The sequence below is a fragment of the Heterodontus francisci genome, unplaced genomic scaffold (assembly GCF_036365525.1).
Source record: "Heterodontus francisci isolate sHetFra1 unplaced genomic scaffold, sHetFra1.hap1 HAP1_SCAFFOLD_43, whole genome shotgun sequence".
In the NCBI taxonomy this organism is placed as follows: Eukaryota; Metazoa; Chordata; class Chondrichthyes; order Heterodontiformes; family Heterodontidae; genus Heterodontus; species Heterodontus francisci.
This window is the reverse complement of record NW_027141852.1, coordinates 8,554,146-8,577,231: the sequence shown is the minus strand read 5'-3', so window position 1 is coordinate 8,577,231 and position 23,086 is coordinate 8,554,146. Positions and strand designations below refer to the sequence as shown.

At 46.1% G+C, this 23,086-nt stretch overlaps 1 pseudogene; it reads left to right on the top strand.

Moving 5' to 3' along the window:
• Positions 1-17,798: 17,798 nt before the first annotated feature.
• On the top strand, positions 17,799-17,855 carry LOC137365038 (U4 spliceosomal RNA; annotated as a pseudogene).
• The last annotated feature ends 5,231 nt before the right edge of the window (positions 17,856-23,086 follow it).

Sequence of the window (23,086 nt, the reverse complement as noted above, 5' to 3'; positions counted from 1 at the left end):
ACACCCAACTATTCTAATCCCATATTCCTGCACTTGGCCCACAGCCCTGTATGCTATGGCGTTTCAAGTGGTCATCTAAATACCTCTTAAATGTTGTGAGGGTTCCTGCCTCCACCACCTCTTCAGGCATTGCGTTCCAGATTCCAACCACCCTCTGGGTGAAAAAATGTTTCCTCAAATCTCCCCTTAACCTCCTGCCCCTTACCCTAAATCTATGCCCCCTGGTTCTTGACCCCTCCGCTAAGGGAAAAAGTTTCCTCCTATCTAACTTATCAATGCCCCTCATAATCTGGTACACCTCAATCATGTCCCCCCTCAGCCTTCTCTGCTCTAAGGAAAACAACCCTAGCCTTTTCAGTCTCTCTTCATAGCTGAAATGCTCCAGCCCAGACAACATCCTGGTGAATCTCCTCTGCACCCTCTCCAGTGCAATCACATCCTTCCTATAGTGTGGTGACCAGAACTGTACACAGTACTCCAGCTGAGGCCTAACTAGCATTTTATACAGCTCCATCATAATCTCCCTGCTCTTATATTCTATGCCTCGGCTAATAAAGGCAAGTATCCCATATGCCTTCCTAACTACCTTATCTACCTGTGCTGCTGCCTTCAGTGATCTATGGACAAGTACACCAAGGTCCCTCTGACTTTCTGTACTTCCTAGGGGCCTACCATCCATTGTGCATTCCCTTGCCTTGTTAGTCCTCCCAAAATGCATTACCTCACACTTTTCAGGATCAAATTCCATTTGCCACTGCTCTGCCCTTCTTACCAGCCCATCTATATCTCCCTGTAATCTAAGGATTTCCTCCTCACTATTTACAACACCACCAATTTTCATGTCATCTGCGAACTTACTGATCATGCCTCCTATATTCACATCTAAATCATTAATGTACACTACAAAGATCAAGGGTCCCAGCACCGATCCCTGTGGTACACCACTGGTCATAGGCTTCCAATCGCAAAAACAGCCCTCAACCATTACCATGTCCTGTGCTACCAGCAGGACAGATCCACCAGAGCTGGCGGCACAATTGTATACAGTCAGGATAGAGTTGCCCTGGGAGTCCTCAATGAAGTCTCATGGTGTCAGGTCAAACATGGGCAACAGAATTTGTTTATGTTTAGATTTATGTTTAGAGATACAGCTCTGAAACAAGCCCTTCAGCCCACCGAGTCTGTGCCGACCATGAACCACCCATTTATACTAATCCTACACTAATCCCATATTCCTACCACATCCCCACCTGTCCCTATATCTCCCGACCACCTACCTATACTAGGGGCAATTGCGAATGGCCAATTTACCTCTCAACCTGCAAGTCTTTGGCATGTGGGAGGAAACCGGAGCACCCGGAGAAAACCCACGCAGACACAGGGAGAACTTGCAAACTCCACACAGGCAGTACCCAGAATTGAACCCGGGTCGCTGGAGCTGTGAGGCTGCGGTGCTAACCACTGCGCCACTGTGCCGCCCATTTCCTGCTAATTACCCTCCCTCAGCTGGAGAACCAGTACTCCTCCATGTTGAACACCAACTGGAAGAAGCACTGAGGGTAGCAAGGGCACAGAATGTACTCTGGGTGGGCGACTTGAAGGACATATCTGCCAGACTGGAACAATGCAGGTAGAGAACCAACAAGAGGGGAAAATCCTACTTGACCTTGTCCTCACCAATCTACCTGTTGCAGACACATCTGTCCATGACAGCACTGGTAAGCATGACCACCACACAGTGCTTGTGGAGATAAAGTCCCATCTTCACACTGAGGACTCCCTCCATCGTGTAGTGTGGTACTACCAACATGCGAAATGTGATAGATTCAGAACAGATCTAGCAGCTCAGAACTAGACATCCATGAGGGACTGTGGACCATCAGCAGCAGCAGATTGGTATTCAAACACAATCTGTAACCTCTGGCCAGGCATATTCCTCTCTCTACCATTACCATCAAGCCATGGAATCAACCCTGGTTCAATGAAGAGTGAAGGAGAGCATGCCGGGAGCAGCATCAGGCCTACATAAAGATGAGGTGCCAGCCTGATGAAGCTACAACACAGGGCTACATACATGCTAAGTAGCAGAAGCAAAATGTGTTAGACAGATCTAAGCCATCCCACAGCCAATGGATCAGATCGAAGCTCTTCAGTCCTGCAACAGACAGTTGTGAATGGTGGTGGACAATGAAAGAACTAACCAGTGGAGGAGGCTCCACAATCATTTCCATCCACAATGATGTGGGAGTCAAGCACATCATTGCAATAGACAACGCTGCTCATTTACACCATCTTTAGCCAGAGGTGCTGAGTGGATGATCCTCCTCCTGAGATCCCCAGGAGTCACAAATGCCAGTCTTCAGCCAATTGTGATATGAAGAAACAGCTGAAAGGACTGGATACCGAAAAGGTTATTGACCCTGCCAACAATCTGGCTGTAGTACTGAAGACTTGTGTTCCAGAACTAGCCGAACCCCTAGCCATGGTGTTCCAGTATAACTACAACACTGGTAACAGGCAATGTAAAGTACTATTGACAAAATCAGAATGTGACCCAAACTCTCACACAGTATCTGATAGTGACAGATACAGATTTAATACCACACACATAAACAGTACCAGAGACTGACAGATACAAACTGAATCCAACACGCATAAACTGTGCCAGACACTGACAGATACAGACTGAATCCAACACACATAAACTGTACCAGAAACTGACAGATACAGACTGAATCCAACACACATAAATTGTACCACAGACCAACATATACAGACTGAATCCAACACACATAAACCGTACCAGAGACTGACAGATACAGACTGAATCCAACACACATAAACCGTACCAGAGACTGACAGATACAGACTGAATCCAACACACATAAACTGTACCAGAGACCAACATATACAGACTGAATCCAACACACATAAACTGTACCAGAGACTGACAGATACAGACTGAATCCAACACGCATAAACTGTACCAGTGACTGACAGATACAGACTGATTCCAACACACATAAACCGTACCAGAAACTGAGATATACAGACTGAGTCCAACACGCATAAACTGTACCAGAGACCAACATATACAGACTCAATCCAACACACATAAACTGTACCAGAGACTGACATATACAGACTGAATCCAACACACATAAACTGTACCAGAGACCAACATAAACAGACTCAATCCAACACGCATAAATTGTACCAGAGACTGACAGATACAGACTGAATCCAACACACATAAACTGTACCAGAGACTGACAGATACAGACTGAATCCAACACACATAACCCGTACCAGAGACTGACAGATACAGACTGAATCCAACACGCATAAACTGTACCAGAGTCTGAGAGATACAGACAGAACCCAACACACATAAACTGTACCAGAGACTAAGAGATACAGACTGAATCCAACACGCATAAACTGTACCAGAGACTGAGAGATACAGACATAACCCAACACACATAAACTGTACCAGAGACTGACAGATACTGACTGAATCCAACACGCATAAACTGTGCCAGACACTGACAGATACAGACTGAATCCAACACACATAAACCGTACCAGAGACTGACAGATACAGACTGAATCCAACACACATAAACCGTACCAGAGACTGACAGATACAGACTGAATCCAACACACATAAACTGTACCAGAGACCAACATATACAGACTGAATCCAACACACATAAACTGTACCAGAGACTGACAGATACAGACTGATTCCAACACACATAAACCGTACCAGAGACTGAGATATACAGACTGAGTCCAACAAGCATAAACTGTACCAGAGACCAACATATACAGACTCAATCCAACACGCATAAACTGTACCAGAGACTGACATATACAGACTGAATCCAACACACATAAACTGTACCAGAGACCAACATAAACAGACTCAATCCAACACGCATAAACTGTACCAGAGACTGACAGATACAGACTGAATCCAACACACATAAACTGTACCAGAGACTGACAGATACAGACTGAATCCAACACGCATAAACTGTACCAGAGACTGATAGATACAGACAGAACCCAACACACATAAACTGTACCAGAGACTGAGAGATACAGACTGAAATTAACACACATAAACTGTACCAGAGACTGAGAGATACAGACTGAATCCAACACACATAAACTGTACCAGAGACTGAGAGATACAGACTGAATCCAACAGGCATAAACCATAGCAGAGACTGAGAGATACAGACTGAACCCAACACACATAAACTGTACCAGAGACTGACAGATACAGACTGAATCCAACACACATAACCCGTACCAGAGACTGACAGATACAGACCGAATCCAACACACATAACCCGTACCAGAGACTGACAGATACAGACTGAATCCAACATGCATAAACTGTACCAGAGACTGACAGATACAGACAGAACCCAACACACATAACCCGTACGAGAGACTGACAGATACAGACTGAATCCAACATGCATAAACTGTACCAGAGACTGAGAGATACAGACTGAATCTAACACACATAAACTGTACCAGAGACTGAGAGATACAGACTGAATCCAACACGCATAAACTGTACCAGAGACTGAGAGATACAGACTGAATCCAACACACATACACTGTACCAGAGACTGAGAGATACAGACTGAATCCAACAGGCATAAACCATAGCAGAGACTGAGAGATACAGACTGAACCCAACACACATAAAATGTACCAGAGACTGAGAGATACAGACTGAATCCAACACGCATAAACTGTACCAGAGACTGAGAGATACAGACTGAATCCAACACGCATAAACCATAGCAGAGACTGAGAGATACAGACTGAATCCAACACACATAAACTGTACCAGAGACTGAGAGATACAGACTGAATCCAACACGCATAAACTGTACCAGAGACTGAGAGATACAGACTGAGTCCAACACGCATAAACTGTACCAGAGACTGAGAGATACAGACTGAATCCAACACGCATAAACTGTACCAGAGACTGAGAGATACAGACTGAATCCAACACGCAGACTGAATCTCTCGCTGTCTCTTGCTGATTTGCTCAGTCCCTTTTTTTGTCCGCAGTATTTTGGTTTTAATTTACCTTTTTCTGTCAGTTCCTTTCTGAATGCTAATAGTGGTTTGCTGTTTTTCTGTGTGTTTTTCTCTTCCTGCCCCATTCTTGGTGATGTTACTCAGTGTCCTTATACCATTGTGCAGTGAGGGTGAGTCTGTCAGCGCGTGTGTTGCTGACTCTGGGATTCTTGAGCGAGCTGACTGCAAGACTATTATTTTAAAAAGATCAAGAAAAAAGACATCTCTTTCGCTAAGCACTAATATGTAGCTTGAATTCAATCGTTCCACAGCAGAGTAGCGCAGCGGAAGCATGCTGGGCCCTTAACCCAGAGGTCGATGGATGGAAACCATTCTCTGCTATTTATCTTTCATCGTAACGCAAACAACTCAGTTTTAAAACATTGTGTTACCCACAATCGTATCACGCTTCTGAAAACACTGGAATGCCATCAGCTTTTTCCTTGTAACATTGTGTAGCCAGGCTGAGCCTCCCAACACCTGCTTTTCCGTAATAAAAACAGAAAATCTGGAAATACTCAGTGTGTCTGGCGGCATCTGTTAATAGATAATGTTTCAGGTTAACGTTCCGAAGAAGGGTCACTGACCCGAAACGTTAACTCTGCTTCTCTTTCCACAGATGCCGCCAGACCTGCTGAGTATTTCAAGCATCTTCTGTTTATGTTTCAGATTTCCAGCATCTGCAGTATTTTGCCTTTGTACATGCGTTGCTATGTCTGGGACTGTTTGAGTGCAATGCTATTGCTTTATAAACAGCGTTGAAACAAACATTTATCTCGCTAACACACAGCACGAATACACAGCTGGATATAAACAGCAGCCTGCAGCAGAGGGCGCAGTGGAAGTTTATTAACACAAATAATTCACCAACACAATATTTACTGCTACGCACAGTCACCTCGTCTTAACTCTTTATTTACATCAACTTCTTGCTTCCAATAAACACTTCAATTTGGAACATAGCTTCCAAAACACCTTTATTCACAAACCTGAACACAAGCTGCAAATGCTGCAAACACACACCAGCCCAGACTTTCCCCTTTCTGTCAACACATTCCTGCATCACTGCCTCTCCATCAACAGTTGCTGATAGAATCATACAATCATAGAATGGCGACAGCACAGAAGGAGGCCATTCGGCCTGTCGAACCGGTGCTGGCTCTCTGCTAGAGCAATTCACCTAGTCCCACGCCCCAGTCAGTTTAACATTGGTGGTGGGGAAACTTCGAGAACAAATAATTCAGGACAAAATTAATAGTCACATGGACAAATGCAGGTTCATTCAAGAAAGCCAGCATGAATTTCTTAAGGGAAAATCATGTTTAACTAACTTGCTGGAGTTTATTGATGAGGTAATAGAGAGGGTTCATGAGGGCAATGCAGTTGATGTGGTGTACATGGACTTTCAAAAGGTGTTTGATACAGTGCCACACAACAGACTTGTGAGCAAAATTATAGCTCATGGAATAAAAGGGAGGTAGCAAAATGGATATGGAATTGGCTGAGTGACAGAAAGCAAAGAGTTGTGGTTAATGGATGTTTTTCGAGTTGGGAGAAGGTTTGTAGTGGAGTTCCCCACGGGTCAGTGTTGGGACCCTTGTTTTTCCTGATATATATTAATGATCTAGACCTAGGTGTACAGAGCAGAATTTCAAAGTTTATGGATGATATGAAACTTGGAAGCATTGTGAACTGTGTAGAACTTCAAAAGGGCAGACAGGTGACAGATGAGGTTCAATGTGGAGAAATGTGAGGTGATTTATTTTGGTAAGAAGAGCATGGAGAAACAATACAAAATAAAGGGCACAATTCTAAAGGAGTTTAGGAGCAGAGGAACCTATGTTTATATGGGCATAGGTCATTGAAGGTGGCAGGACAGGTTGAGAGAGTGGTTAATCAAGCATACAGTATCCTGGGCTTTATTAAGAGGGGCATAGAGTACAAGAGCAAGGAAGTTATGTTGAACTTGTATGAGACACCAGTTCGGCCTCAGCTGGAGTATTGCATCCATTTCTGGGTGCTGCACTTTAGGAAGGATGAGAAGACATTGGAGAGAGTACAGAAAAGATTCACGAGAATGGTTCCAGGAATGAGGAACTTCAGTTATGAAGATAGATTGGAGAAGTTGGGATGGTTTCCCTTGGAGGAGAGAAGGCTGAGAGGAGATTTGATAGAGGTATTCAAAATCATGAGGGGTCTGGACAGAGTAGATAGAGAGCAACTGTTCCCACTCATGAAAGGATCGAGAAGGAGAGGGCACAGATTTAATGTATTTGGTAAGAGAAGCAAAAGTGACATGAGGAAAAACTTTTCACACAGCGAGTGGTTAAGGTCTGGAATGCGCTGCCTCAGAAAGTGGTGGAGGCAGGTTCAATTGAAGCATTCAAAAGGGAATTAGACAGTTAAGTGAAAAGGAAGAATGTGCAGGGTTATGGGGAGAAAGCAGGAGAATGGGACTGAGGGAATTGCTCTTTCAGAGAGCCGGGGCAGACATGATGGGCCGAATGGCCTCCTCTGCACTGTAACAATTCTGTGATTCTGCGGTGAGCAGAGCAGACACACAAGCTCAATGACAGGACAGCTCGGCTGTCCCTGAGTTTCAGCTCCCGGCTCTTACATTTCCTCATCCACACTGTCTTTACTGTGGATGTTCAGGGGTTCCTTGTCGGATCTGAGGACTGTATCCATTAAACATTCTGAGCCAGGAGATCCACACACTCTCTGTTACCAAGATTTATGGGTTATTTATACCCCCAGCTCCCTCTGCTCCTGCACCTTCTTAGAATTGTTCCCTTTATTCTATATTGTCTCTCCATGTTCTTATTACCAAATGAATCACCTAATTTCTCTGCATTGAACTTCATCTGCCATCAGTCCACCAACTTGTCTATGTCCTTTTGAAGTTCTACACTATCCTCCTCACAGTTCACAATGCTTCCAAGTTTCGTATTATCCACAAACTTTGAAATTCTGCCCTGTACACCAAGGTCTCGGTCATTAATATATATCAGGAAAGGCAAGGGTCCCAACACTGATCCCTGGGGAATTCCACTACAAACCTTCCTCCAGCCCAAATAAACATCCATTGATCACTACTCTTTGTTTCCTGTCACTCAGCCAATTCCGTATCCATGTTGCTACTGTCCCTTTTATTCCATGAGTATCTAATGCTTTTTGAAAGTTCATGTACACATCAACAGCATTGTCCTCAATAACCCTCTCTGTTACCTCCTCAAAAAACTCCAGAAAGTTAGTTAAACATAATTTTCCCTGAAGACATACGGTGCAACGTTGGCAATTCTCCAGTCCTCTGGCTCCACTCGCGAGTCTAAGACACTTCCGGGTCTCTTTAATTTCGAAGGAAAAGTTGAAAAGGGCTGTTCGGTTTTCCTCTGACAGAGAGCGTGTTTCACTCGGGTTAATATAACCCGGGACTTTTGCTGCTGAAATGAATTCTGCAAGGTCCCAGCAAACACACCGGCTCCCTCCTTTCTCCCCTCTTTCTATCGGATTGTTTTACCAGGAGGGGCTCAATAATAACAAACCCCCTGCAAGGAATGACCGCAAATTGAGCATCTAAATGGGGCAAGTGGGCAGCGTTCTAGGTTCTAGGTTCCCCCTACCCCGCCCCTCCCTCCCTCCAGTCCAAGCCCCTCTTCACTTTCTTTGGGACTTTGATGAGGGTGAAATGGGGAAAGTTCCCATTGATGTTTGAATGCTGAATTGCTGCAGATCTCTGCGCACGCGCGATGTAGCCCCGCCCCCAGTCGGACGTCACAATGAGGAGTGGAGCGCATGCGCATCCTTTCCCCAACCCAGTCTGTGAGGCCATTCACTCAATCAGGGGAAGATGCTTCAAATCAGCTGCTAATGGAGACTTCCCGGGCCCGGGGGAAGGGAACAAACAGCATCTACTTCCAGCAGCCACTGCTTTGGGAGCGTGTCCGCAGATGTGCTCAGAGATTAGCATTGAGTGGTGGGAAGTTGAGGGGGAGTCGGGGAGTGTTTGTAACAGACACTGTGGAGCAGGAGCTGCTCCCGGAACATGGAGTGAGCCGGGGACATGGGGAAGGGAGAGTTCATTCTCGGACAGTGTCTGTCCAGGCTCAGGGAGACACAATGGGAAGAAATCACTATTGAAAATCACTGACAATTTCACCACCTAAAGGAGAGGGAATTTTCCTGCTTTAGTTCCAGTCTCTCACTGTTTGTTGGATTGTGAACAGTGGGGGGAAAATAGCCGCAAAATAACGATGTGGACAGTTAGACAAAGAACATTTATTGCAGACACCAGGTGAGAAGTGTGAAAGGCACATTTTAAATAGTGGCTGCTTGTTTTCTGTTGAAATAGAAATGTGACTGTGTAAAGGTCACTGCTCTATCGGACAGTCCCAGTCATTGAGCAGTGCAGGGCTTGTGTTGTTTCTGAATGTCACAAACTTGTTGTAAAACCACTGCAAACACCTGGTAAACAGAAGCTGAATACTGCAGTACTGCAGTGGAGTCAGACACTGACACTGTTTGTGTTCCTGGTTTTCATTTTGTGATTGTTCATAATGATTATTATTGGGACGATTACATTGATCGCTTTTGTATCTTCTACCTCACCAATTCTTCAGGTATAAGAACAAGAAGTGCTGGAAATACTCAGCAGGTCTGGTAGCATCTGTGGAGAGAGAAGCAGAGTTAACGTTTCAGGTCAGTGACCCTTTTTCAGAACTGGCAAATATTAGAAATGTAAAAGGTTATAAGCAAGTAAAGCAGGGGTGGGGCAAGAGATAACAAAAGACAAGGTGCAGATAGGAGAAGGTCACAGAATAGTTGACCAGAAAGTCGTGGAGCAAAGGCAAACAATATGTTAATGGTGTGTTGAAAGACAAAGCATTAGTACAGCGTGATGCCACTACCAAACGCATCTTCCCCTCCCTTCCCCTGTCAGCATTCTGAAGGGATCGCTCCCTCCGTGACACCCTGGTCCGCTCCTCCATTACCCCCACCACCTCATCCCCTTCCCAAGGCACCTTCCCCTGCAATCGCAGGAGGTGTAATACCTGCCCATTTACCTCCTCTCTCCTCACTATCCCAGGCCCCAAACACTCCTTTCAGATTAAGCAGCGATTTACTTGTACTTCTTTCAATGTAGTATACGGTATTCACTGCTCACAATATGCTCTCCTGTCCATTTAGGAGACCAAACGGAGACTGGGTGACCACTTTGCGGAACACCTGTGCTCAGTCCGCATGCAGGACCCTGAGCTTCCGGTTGTTTGCCATTTCAACACTCCCCCCCTGCTCTCATGCTCACATCTCTGTCCTGGGCTTGCTGCAGTGTTCCAGTGAACATCAACGCAAGCTCGAGGAACAGCATATCATTTACCAATTAGGCACACTACAGCCTGCCGGACTGAACATTGAGTTTAATCATTTCAGAGCATGACGGGCCCCCCATTTTACTTTTATTTTTAGTTTTTTTTTTCCTTTTTTAATATATGTTTTGTTTTTATTTTATTTCATAGTTTGTTCAGTTTGCTTACCCACTGTTTTTTTTTTCATGTTGGTACTTGTGGCTGTTCAATTTTCAGTCCGTTAACACCCTATCTGTACTAATGCTTTGTCTTTCCGCACACATTAACATATCATTTGCCTTTGCTCCATGACCTTCTGGTCAACTATTCTGTGACCTTCTCCTATCTGCACCTTGTCTTTTGTTATCTCTTGCCCCACCCCTGCTTTACTTGCTTGTAACCTTTTACATTTCTAATATTTGCTAGTTCTGAAGAAGGGTCACTGTCCTGAAATGTTAACTCTGCTTCTCTCTCCACAGATGCAGCCAGACCTGCTGAGTATTTCCAGCATTTCTTGTTTTTATTTCAGATTTCCAGCATCCGCAGTATTTTGCTTTTATGTTAAGGTTTAAGAGTTACTTTTCATTCCTGCAGGCAAATACATGAAGGAACCTGAATGGATGTGGTGATTCCTGGACACAAGGAAAAGTGCAGCGAGCTCGTTCCAACACACAGTAGGTACAGGATCACTCACAAAGCACAGAGATACTGCCAGCTCATCAGTTCCACTGGAACAAACAAAAGAAGTAGTCAGACATACACTGATGCCAAAGTCGAGAGACACATTTTCAATCCAACAGTCAAACAACGGCAGGAGAGACAGAAGTTGTTTCCATTTCACTCCAATTCAGTACAGCTGACAGGTTGATACATCAATCACAGTCCAAAAACAAACCCACTATCAGATCTCAATAAACTCTGTCACCATGGCCACATTTTAAATATAAAATCTGAAATAGAACAGACAAAATTTCAAAGCAAAATACTGCAAATTTGAAATAAAAGCAAGAAATGGTGGAAATACTCAGCAGGTCTGGCAGCAGCTGTGGAGAGAGAAGCAGAGTTAACGTTTCAGGTCAGTGACCTTTCAGATGCTGCCAGACCTACTAAGTATTTCCAGCATTTCTTGTTTTTATTACAGACAAAATTTACCTGATTGAAAGGTACAGAATGAATGCACGGAGGCTTCAAGGGGATTCGGACAGGCTAAGTGAATGGGCAAGAACATAGCAGATGGAATATAATGTGAATAAGTTTGAAGTGATCCACTTTGGTAGAAAAAACAGAAGGGCAGAGTATTTCTTAAATGGTGAGAGGTTGGGAAGTGTCGATGTCCAAAGGGACCTGGGTGTCCTTGTTCATGAGTCACTAAAAGCTAGTGTGCAGGTGCAGCAAGCAATTAAGAGGCAAATGGTATGTTGGCCTTCATTGAAAGGGGATTTGAGTGCATGAGTAAAGATGTATTGCTTCAATTGTATGAAGCCTTGGTGAGACCGCACCTGCAGTATTCTGTACAATTTTGGTTTCTTTATCTAAAGAAGGATATACTTGTCATAGAGGGAGTGCAACGGAGGTTCACCAGACTCATGCCCTGGGATGGCGGGATTGTCTTATGATGAGAGACTGCAGAAACTGGGCCTGTGTTCTCTCGAGTTTCCAAGAATGAGAGGTGATCTCATTGAAACTTACAACATTCTCACAGGGCGTGACGGGGTAGATATAGTTAGGATGTTTCCTCTGGCTAGTGAGGCTGGAACAAAGGGACACAGTCTCAGAATAAGGGCAGGCCATTTGAGACTGAGATGAGCAGGAATTTCTTTGCTCAGAGAGTGGGAAATCTGTGGAATTCTCTATCCCAGAGGGCTGTGGAGGCTCAATCATTGAATATACTCAAGACAGAAATCGATAGATTTCTGAATACTAATGTTATCATACGTACGGACATCCGAATTAGGAGCAGGAGTGGGCCACTCGGTCCTTCGAGCCTGCTCCGCCATTCAATAAGTTCATGGCTGAACTGATTACTCCACATTTCCACCTACCCCCGATAACCTTTCATCCCCTCGCTTATCAAGAATCGATCTACCTCTGCCTTAAAAAATATGCAAAGACTCTGCTTTCACCACTTTTTGAGCAAGAGAATTCCAAAGACTCACGACCCTCAGGGAAAAAATTTCTCCTTATCTCTGTCTTAAATGGACGACCCCTTAATTATAAACTGTGACCCCTGGTTCTAGATTCACAAGGGGAAACATCCTTTCCACATCCACCCTGTCAAGACCCCTCAGGATCTGATATGTTTCAATCAAGTCGTTTCTTACTCTTCTAAATTCCAGCTGATACAAGCCTAGCCTGTCCAGTCTTTCTTCATAAACCACCCCCCCCACGCCCCCCATTCCAGGTATTAGTCTAGTAAACCTTCTCTGTACTGCCTCCAACTCATTTACATTCTTCCTTAAATAAGTAGACCAGTACTGTACTCAGTACTCCAGACATGGTCTCACCAATGCCCTGTATAGCTGCAGCATAACCTCCCTACTTCTGTTTTCAATTCCCCTTGCGTTAAACTATAGCATTCTATTAGCTTTCCTAATGACGTGCTGTACCTGCATATTAACCTTTTGTGATTCATGCAGTAGGACACCCAGTTCCCTCGGCATCTCAGAGCTCTGCAATCTCTCACCATTTAGATAATCTGTTTCTTTTTTATTCTTCCAAAGTGGACAATTTCACACTTTCTCACATTATACTCCATTTGCCAGGTCTTTGCCCACTCACTTAACTTATCTATACCCCTTTGTATCCTCCTTATGTCCTCCTCACGAATTACTTTCCGACCTATCTTTGTCTTCAGCAAATTTAGCAACCATTCCTTCAGTCCCTTCATCAAAGTCATTTCTATTAATTGTAAAATGTTGAGGCCCCATCACAGATCCCTGTGGCACACCACTCGTTACACCTTGCCAACCAGAAAATGACCCATTTTTATGCCTACTCTGTTTCCTGTTAGCTAGCCAATCTTCTGTCCATGCCAATATGTTACCCCCTGCACCATGAGCTTTTATTTTCTGTAATAACCTTTGATGTGGCACCTTATCAAATGCCTTCTGGAATCTAAGTGCAATACATCCATTGCTTCCCCTTTATCCACGGCACACGTAACTCCCACAAAGAACTCCAATAAATTGGTAAACATGATTTCCCTTTCACAAAACCATATTGACTCTGCCTGATTAACCTTCAATTTTTCTAAATGCCCTTTAAATGTCTTTAATAGCTTCTAACATTTTCCCTAAGAGAGATGTTGAGCTAACTGGCCTGCAGTTTCCTGCTTTCTGTCTCCTTCCCTTTTTGAATAAGGGAGTTATATTCACTATTTTCCAATCTAACAGAACTTTCCCCGAATCTAGGGTATTTTGGAAAATTAAAACTAACGCATCAACTATCTCAGTAGCCATTTCTTTTAAGACCCTTGGATGAAGTCCATCAGGACCCGGGGACTTGTCAGCCCACAGCTCCTACAATTTGTTCAATATCACTTGCCTGGTGATTGTAATTTTCTTGATTTCCTCTCTCCCTTCCATTTCTGACTTACGGCTAATACTGGGATGTTATTTGTATCTTCAATAGTGAAGATCGATGCAAAATATCTGTTCAGTTTATCTGCCATCTCCTTATCCATGATTAATTCCCCAGACTCACTTTTTATAGGACCAACATTCACTTTATTCACTCTTATTAAAATATCTATAGAAACTCTTACTATCTGTCTTTATATTTCGAGCTAGCTTTCTCTTGTCCTCTAATTTAACCTTCCTTATCAACCTTTTAGTCATTCTTTGAACAGTATATAAAAAACGGCAATCTTCTGACCTGTCTCCCATCTTTGTGTAATTGTAAGCTTTTTCTTTAAGTTTGATACTATATTTAACTGTTTTAGTTAAATATGGTTGGTGGGTCCCACCTTCAGAATTTTTCTTTCTCGTTGAAATGTATCTTTTCTGTGCATTCTGAAATATCCCCTTTAACGTCTGTCACTGCATCTCAATTGACTTATCCCTTAACCTGATATGCCAGTTCACTTTAGCTAGCTCTGCTTTCATGCTCTCATAATTGCCCTATTTAAGTTTAAAATACTGGTCTTGGACCCACTCTTCCCTCCCTCAAACTGAATGTAAAATTCATTCATATTATGATCGCTGCTACCTGGGGGTGCCTTAACTATGAGGTCATTAATTAATCCTATCACATTGCACAATGCCAGGTCTAGAATAGCCTGCTCTCTGGTTGGCTCCAGAATGTATTGTTCCAAGAAATTATCCCAAAAACATTCTGTGTACTCCTCATCGAAGCTACCTCTGCCCATCCGATTTTTCCAGTCTGTCTGTAGGTTAAAATCCCCCATAATTATTACTGTACCTTTCTGACAAGCTGCCATTATTTTTTTCCTTTATACCCTGTCCTACAGTGTGGTTAATGTTAGGTGGCCTGTACCCCACTTCCAAAAGTGATTTCTTGCCTTTTATGATTTCTCATTTCTACCCAAACTGCGTTACTTCTACATCCTGGTATCCTCAACTTAGGTCATCCCTCTCTATTGCGCTAATAGCATCATTAATTAACAGAGCTACCCCTCCATCTTTTCCTAGCTTCCTATCCTTCCTAAATGCCATGTACCCTTCAATATTCAGGTCCTAATCTATGTTGTCCTGCTGCCATGTCTCTGTAATGGCTAACAGATCATACTGATTTATTTCTATTTGCGCTCTCAGTTCATCTGTTTTGTTTTGTTTCGAATGGTACATGCATTCGGATGCGGAGCCTTTAGTTGTGTCCTTTTATTGTTTTTGTGACCTGTAGCCTTATCTGTTGATTTACTCTTAGATTTGTATGCTCTGTCCTTCCTGTCACAGTCTGTTTATCATTTCCAATATTCATACCATTCTCTCTTGCCTTGTCTCTACTCTTTGATTTACCATTGTCTTCCCAAAGTTGATCCCTTGCCCCTACTATTCCGTTTAACGCCCTCTCTACCTCTCTAGTTATGTGGCTAGTTATGTCAAGGGATACGGAGATAGTGGGGAAAAATAGTGTAGAGGTAGTTGATCAGCCACGATCTGTTTGAATGGTGGAGCAGGTGCGATGGGCCGATTGGCCTCCTGCCCCTATTTCCTATGATCCTACGAATCTCAATAATGTACGTCAGATGTTAGACCGAGCTACACATTACATAGCAGTCAAAAAGTCCCACAAAGATTAAGACTGAAAGATAAAGTATCAATTCCATTACTACAAAGTGAAGGACTTGGAGCTTGCATAGCAGCCCATGCATAAGATTGAAAGTTAACTTTTCATTCACAATCGTTTTCACAGAGCTAAATATTGAATACCAATCCACAACTCACAATGTACAGCTATAAAATAGGGAGAGAGAGACAGAGAGATCACTCAGACAGCAGGAAGCAGCGTGAGTGGAGCAGACAGGAGCCCAGGCCACCGGAGTTTGAAAACAAAGTGAACTGTGACATAACAGGAAAGCTGCAAGGTGATTGGTTGTGAGTAACTGCTGTTAGGGATTATCAATAAATAGTTAATACACCACCGTTCGGGTGGGTGCATAAATAGTTGGGTTATAGCGTCTCAACTCTGGCAGACTAAAAAAAAAACAGTATAAATTCAATATTCATAATAATGAACAAGTGAGTAGCTGAGTATTATTTTTTGAGTAAGGTTTATTTTAACTGGTGAACTGTATTGATTTTTAGCAGGATTTATCAGTACTGGTAAGGTTTTATTAATAATTCTAAGGTGTTGTAGTATTGGTAAGGTTTTTTTAAGCAGTAGCAAAGGGTCAACTAATAAATAAATGAATGGTAGGGGTGCTTCAGCTTCGAGAGTGCACCTCCTGTGCTATGTGGGAGCTCCAGGATCCTTCCCGTATCCTGGAGAACCATTTGTGCAGGAAGTGTGGTCAATTGCGGCAGCTTGAGCTCTGGGTTTTGGAACTTATGCAGCAGCTGGCGACACTGCGGTTCACTTGAAAGGATGAGAGCTGCATGGATAGCATGTTCATAGATGTAGTCACCCCACAGCTTAACAGTAAGCAGGGAGAGAGGGAATGGGTGACCACCAAGCAGTCAAAAAGAATCAGGCAGGTACTGCAGGACACTGAGTGCATCTCACTCTCCAACTGGTATTCAGTTCTGAATATGGAGGACAATGATGCTTCCCTGGGGAGAGCAGTCAGAACCAAGTCCATGGCACCATGGGTGTCTCAGCTGTAAAGGGGAGTACAGGGAAGACTGGAAAAGCCATAGTGATAGGCGACTCAATAGTCAAGGAAAAATGAGGCATTCCTGTGGCCGCAGATGTGAATCCAGGAATGGAGTGTTGCCTTCCTGGTGCCAGGGTCAAGGATGTCATTGAGCATCTACAGAGCATCCTGAAGGGGGAGGATGAACAGCCAGCAGTTGTGGTCCACATTGGACCCACCGACATAGTTAGAAAGAAGGATGTTGTCCTGCAGTCAGAACTTAGGCAGCTCGGTAAGAAATCAGCAAACTTGCCATCAAAAGTAGTAATCTCCAGATTATTCCCAGTGCCACGTGCAAATGAGTACAGGAATAGAAGGGTAACACAGATGAATGTGTGGCTGGAAAGATGGTGCAGGAGGGAGGGCTTCAGATTCTTGGGACAGATCGGATGGGTTGCACCTGAACAGAGCTGGGACTGAGTTCCTTGCGGGACATTTTGTCAGTGCTGTTGGAGAGGGTTTAAACTAGTTTGGCAGGGGGATGGGGACCTGAGGGTAGACTCAGATGGGACAAAAGCTGAAATGAAAATGGAAGGCAGAAAATTAATGTCTGGAAGACAGAGGAAACAAAGGTTAGAAAATTAAAAAAAAAAGTTTGGCAGTGCTCAAGGGTATCTATTTTAATGCAAGGAGTAGAGCAAATAAAGCAGATGAGCTGAAGGCACGGAGAGACACATGGCAGTATGATATCATAGCTATTACAGAAACATGGCTGAAGGAGGGACAGGAATAGCAGCTCAATGTTCCTGTTTACAGGGTTTTCAGACGCGATAGGGAGGGGGATAAGAAAGGAGGGGGAGTGGCAATTTTGGCCAAAGAAACTATTACAGCTGTGAGGAGGGATGATATGTTGTAAGGTTTATCAGATGAGACTATATGGATCGAGCTAAGGAACAAAAAAAGTGGCAATCATAGTACACTGAGTGTACTATGGACCCCCAAACAGTCAGTGGGAGATAGAACAGCAGATATGTAGGCAAATCTCTGAGAAGTGCAAGAACAATAGAGCAGTAATAGTAGGGGATTTGAGTTTTGCGCAGTGGCAATATCGTAGCTAATGAGGTTTAACCGAAGCGTGATTATGGGGAAGCTTTGAGTAAAATGGCTATAACCAATTTTCGAGCTTCGGGCCAGGGAGTGCGCAACACAGTTCGGGTGTTCGTGACGGACAAGGAAGGAGATGCACCGGTCGATCGCACCTTCTTCATCAAGAAAATTCTCTTCGATTGCTGCGGATTTCAAGCGACGGACGTCTTCTGCCTGCAGGATTTCCCCAGCAGTGGATACTTCGAAGTGACGTTCCGGAACGTGGCGGGATGCATCAAGTTCCTGAAGGCGTTCAAGGAGAAAGGGGACCGGGCTCCACTGTCGATCCTCACAGCGGAGCCGCTCTTCACGCTTCCGTCACAACGGGACCGGGTGGTGACGATTCACCTCTACAACCCCCATGTTCCGGTGGTGGATGTACTCACCATTCTCGCCAGGTACGTCGAGGTGGCCGGCAGCAGCACTGATGTCAAGGACCCCTTTGGGATCTGGACCAGCAAGCGGCAGGTCAAGGTGACCTTGAAGGTAGATCCCAGTGGAGCCATCATCCACCCTCCCTCCAGCTTTGCTATCGGGGGAAGTCGAGGCTTCTTGGTCTACGCTGGGCAGCCCAGAGTTTGCCGCACCTGTGGCAAATCTGGTCACATGGCAGCCAACTGCAGCACGGTTGTTTGCAAGAACTGCAAGGAGGAAGGCCATCAGACCAAGGACTGTAAGCAGACGAAGTGTTGCAACTTGTGCGGTGCGGCAGGCCATCTCTACAAGACCTGCCCCAAACGTTGTCTCAGCTATGCTCAGGCGGCAAGGTCCAAGGAATGGCCGGGCGAAGGTTCGACGAAGGCGTCCGCTGTCCGAAAGGAGACCAGCAACCTTCTCCGCAGTGAGGAACTTCAGCCTGAGAAGGAAGGGGAGGCAGCTGAAACCAACGACCCAGCACCGATCCAGCGCCCGGAAACCCCTCCTCCACAGACAGAATCAATGGAGGAGGAGGCAGCAGATGGACAAACAGGTCAGTGGCAAGTGGTCCAGAGGAAAACCACAAAGAAAAAACATCCCAAAGCCACCACCCAAACCAGTGGCAAGAGGAGGCTCTCTTCTGAATCAGACTGCAACAACTCCTCTTCACTGGACGGGGAAATGCTGGAACGACAGCCCCTTCAAAAGAGGCGGCAGAACTCCGAGATGGATGATAAAGCATCCCAGCCCCCGGGCACTGGAAGCTGTGATGGGCCCAGCGTGCCCCAACCCCAATGCCCGACACGTAACGAAGAGGCCAACGCATCTCAGCTCTGCGACACCGGGAGCAAAGACACGTCTGGCGCACCTGAGCTCCGGGAGACCGGGAGCTGTGATGTTTTCGAGGAGGAACAGATGGAAGCAGCTGAGGACAACCCAATCCTCTCTGCCTACAAGACCCCCCCGATGTCACCCGAGCGGCACAAACCCTGCATGAAAAATCAGGAGGGGTTTCTGAGCCCAACCAACGTGAAACTGCTTGCGCATACGATGGGTATGCAGGAACATCCCGAAGGGGAAGGACTGGGACTAGCGAGGCCAAATGGTATGGGAAGCAACAACTAATTTTTAGTAAAAAATGGGTGTAAGAATTGCTTCCATTAATGTGCGTCACATTAAATCTACTACGCGATGTGTTTCAACCTTGGATTACCTTGCCAAGGTCAAAGCTGACCTACTGTTTCTGCAGGAGTGTGGAATACCACACCTCATCACCTACAGGCAGTGGTCGCGATGGTGGTCCCACGGGCCATCGATCTGGTCGGGGGGTAATGACTGCCGTTCCTCCGGCTTGGGTATTCTGCTGCGGGGAGGTAACTTCACCATCTCCGAAGTTAAGGAGGTGGTGGGCGGCCGCCTCCTCGTAGCAGACGTGATGTACAACAACGCTCCGCTCCGGTTGATCAACGTGTACGCCCCGGTACAACGCAGCGAGCGGCTGACCGTCTTCCAGCAGCTCCCACTGCTGCTGGCGACGTCCAGGCCGGTCATCCTAGGCGGTGACTTCAACTGCATCATCGATGCGGCTGGACGATCCGGCAGTGACGACAGCAAACTGGACGCTACGTCCAGATTCCTAGTAGAAACAATTAAGGATGCCAAACTGCACAACGTCTTCAGCAAACCTGCAGACGGAGCGCAGCGCAGATACACATGGTCAAGATCGGACGGGTCTGCCCGTTCCAGGATTGACTTCCTGTTTGTGTCCCGTGCTGTCACGGTCGGATCCACCGACGTCAAGCCGGTGTTCTTCTCCGACCACTGCCTCTTACTGGCCGACTGTCACTTACAGGACGACCAGCGGGTTGGCAGAGGGACGTGGAAGCTCAATGCGACACTGCTGACCCCAGAGAACGTTGAGGAACTCAAAAGGGATTACAAAGGTTGGAGGACGGTGAAACCCCTCTTTGAGTCTCCAGTTCACTGGTGGGAAGCGATAAAGGAGAACATCAAGAGGTTCTTCATCCACAAAGGTGTTCAGAAGGCGAGAGAGAGACAGAGGGAACTGTCCCGACTCCAGAAAATTATGCAAAATCTACTCCGGTTGCAGTCAATGGGGGTCGAGTTCAAGGAGGACCTCCAAGAGGTGAAGAGCCAGCAGGCCTCGATCTTTGCCAAGGAGGCCTCCAAGATCATCTTCCGGTCCAGAGTCCGCTCCATCGAGCAGGATGAGACGTGCTCGCGTTACTTCTTCCAAAAGGTACACAGAGAGAGCTCTGTTATCAGCAGCCTGAAGGAAGAAGATGGCTCGGTAACGTCTTCGCAGTCCGACATACTAAGGATCAGCAAATCCTTTTATGCTGGGCTGTATGACGCGAAGCCCACAGACAGCAGAGCCTCCCAGTCCTTCCTGTCATCTATCACAGACGTCCTAGATGACAGCAGGAGGGAGAGACTGGACAAGCCGCTAATTCTGGACGAGCTGACAAAGGCCGTCGAGTCTTTCGAGACGAGTAAAACCCCCGGGAGCGACGGCTTACCGGTCGAGTTGTACTCGGCCCTGTGGGACTGGGTCGGCCCGGACCTGCTGGAAGTATACGAGAGTATGCTCCTGGCCGGCAGCATGTCAGAGACCATGAGAAAAGGCATCATCACCCTCATTTACAAGCAGAAGGGGGAGATGGCAGAAATCAGAAATTGGCGGCCCATCTCACTGCTTAATGTTGATTACAAGATTCTGTCCAAAGTCATAGCCAGTCGAGTCAAGTCTGCTCTGGAGTTGGTGATTCACCCCGATCAGACCTGTACTGTACCCGGCAGGAAGATCTCTGATAGTCTCGCGCTACTCAGGGATACCATCGCCTACGTACGGGACAGGAGGGTGGACACCTGCCTCATCAGCCTGGACCAGGAGAAGGCTTTTGACAGGATATCGCACACCTACATGATGGACGTGCTTTCCAAAATGGGGTTTGGGGAGGGAATCTGCAATCGGATCCAACTGCTCTACACAAACATCAGTAGCGCAGTGTCAATCAACGGGTGGGAATTGGAAAGTTTCCCGATCAAATCTGGAGTCAGACAGGGCTGCCCTCTGTCCCCGGTCTTGTTTGTTTGCTGTATTGAACCCTTTGCTGAGTCTATTAGGAAGGATGCGAGCATAAGAGGGGTGACAATCCCAGGCAGCGGAGGCATTCAGGTCAAAACCTCCCTGTACATGGATGACGTCGCCGTCTTCTGCTCGGATCCGCTGTCCGTGCGCAGACTGATGAGCATCTGCGACCAGTTCGAACTGGCCTCGGGAGCGAAAGTTAACCACTGCAAGAGCGAGGCCATGTTCTTTGGGAACTGGGCTGACCGATCCTTTGTCCCTTTCACCGTCAGGTCAGATTACCTGAAGGTGCTGGGGAAATGGCTCGGAAGTGCCGGGGCGTGCACCAAAACATGGGAGGAGCGAGTAGCCAAGGTACGACAAAAGTTGGGCATGTGGGGGCAGCTATCTCTCTCCATTGTGGGTAAGAACCTGGTCATCAGGTGCGAGGCGCTCACGTTGTTGCTCTACGTGGCGCAGGTCTGGCCCATACCTCACTCCTGCGCCGTGGCAGTCACCCGAGCCATTTTCTGCTTCGTCTGGGGATCTAAAATGGACCGGGTCCGGAGGGACACGATGTTCAAATCTCTGGACATGGGCGGGAAAAATGTACCCAACGTGGCCCTCATCCTGATGACCACCTTCGTGTGCGGCTGCATCAAGCTATGTGTAGATCCCCAGTACGCAAACTCCAAGTGTCACTACGTGCTGAGGTTCTATCTGTCCCCGGTGTTGCGAAGGATGGGCCTGGTCACATTGCCGCGGAACGCACCATGCAGTTGGGCGGCGCTGTACCACCTATCCTTCGTGGAGCAGTTTCTGCGGAAAAACACCTTTGACCACCGGTCCATCAGGCAGTGGTCTGCACGGAATGCCCTCAAGGCCCTACGGGAAAAGGAAACGGTGGATCCTGTCGGATGGTTCCCCGAGCAGACCGTCAAAGTCATTTGGCGGAATGCCTCATCACCAGAACTTTCAAACAAGCACCAAGACGTAGCTTGGCTGGTGGTGAGAAGGGCCCTCCCCGTCAGATCCTTCATGCACACCCGAAGTCTCGCCCCCTCCGCACAGTGCCCCCACGTTGGCTGTGGTGGGGAAGAGACGGTCGCCCACCTCCTCCTGGAATGTGCCTTTGCAAAGCAGGTGTGGAAAGAGATGCAGTGGTTTTTGTCAAGGTTCATCCCAAGCAGCTCTGTAACACAGGAGTCTGTGCTCTACGGGCTGTTCCCAGGGACGCACACCGAGACAAACATCAACTGCTGCTGGAGGACTGTCAATTCGGTGAAAGACGCCCTTTGGTCTGCCCGAAACTTGCTGGTCTTCCAGCGCAAAGAGTTGTCCACCACCGAATGTTGCAGACTGGCACATTCCAAGGTCCAGGACTACGTGCTGAGGGACGCACTGAAGCTTGGGGCAGCAGCAGCAAAGGCTCAATGGGGAAAGACCACAGTGTAAGGTTCCCCCACCAAGCTGGACTGAGGGGCTGGAACCATGGGAGGCCCCTCGAACTGTATCGTTAATATTCTCAATTGCTGTAAATGTAAAACTGCAATTGACATGACAATTGTGAAACGGAAGGGTTGGGAAGAAACTCATGACATTATTGAAAGAAACCGATCTCTTTTGCAATGTTTGTATTTTTTCGTGCTGTTTGGAAACTGATTGGCAATGTAATTTTTACAGATTTTTATGAATAAAGTATATTTTGGAAATAAAAAAAAA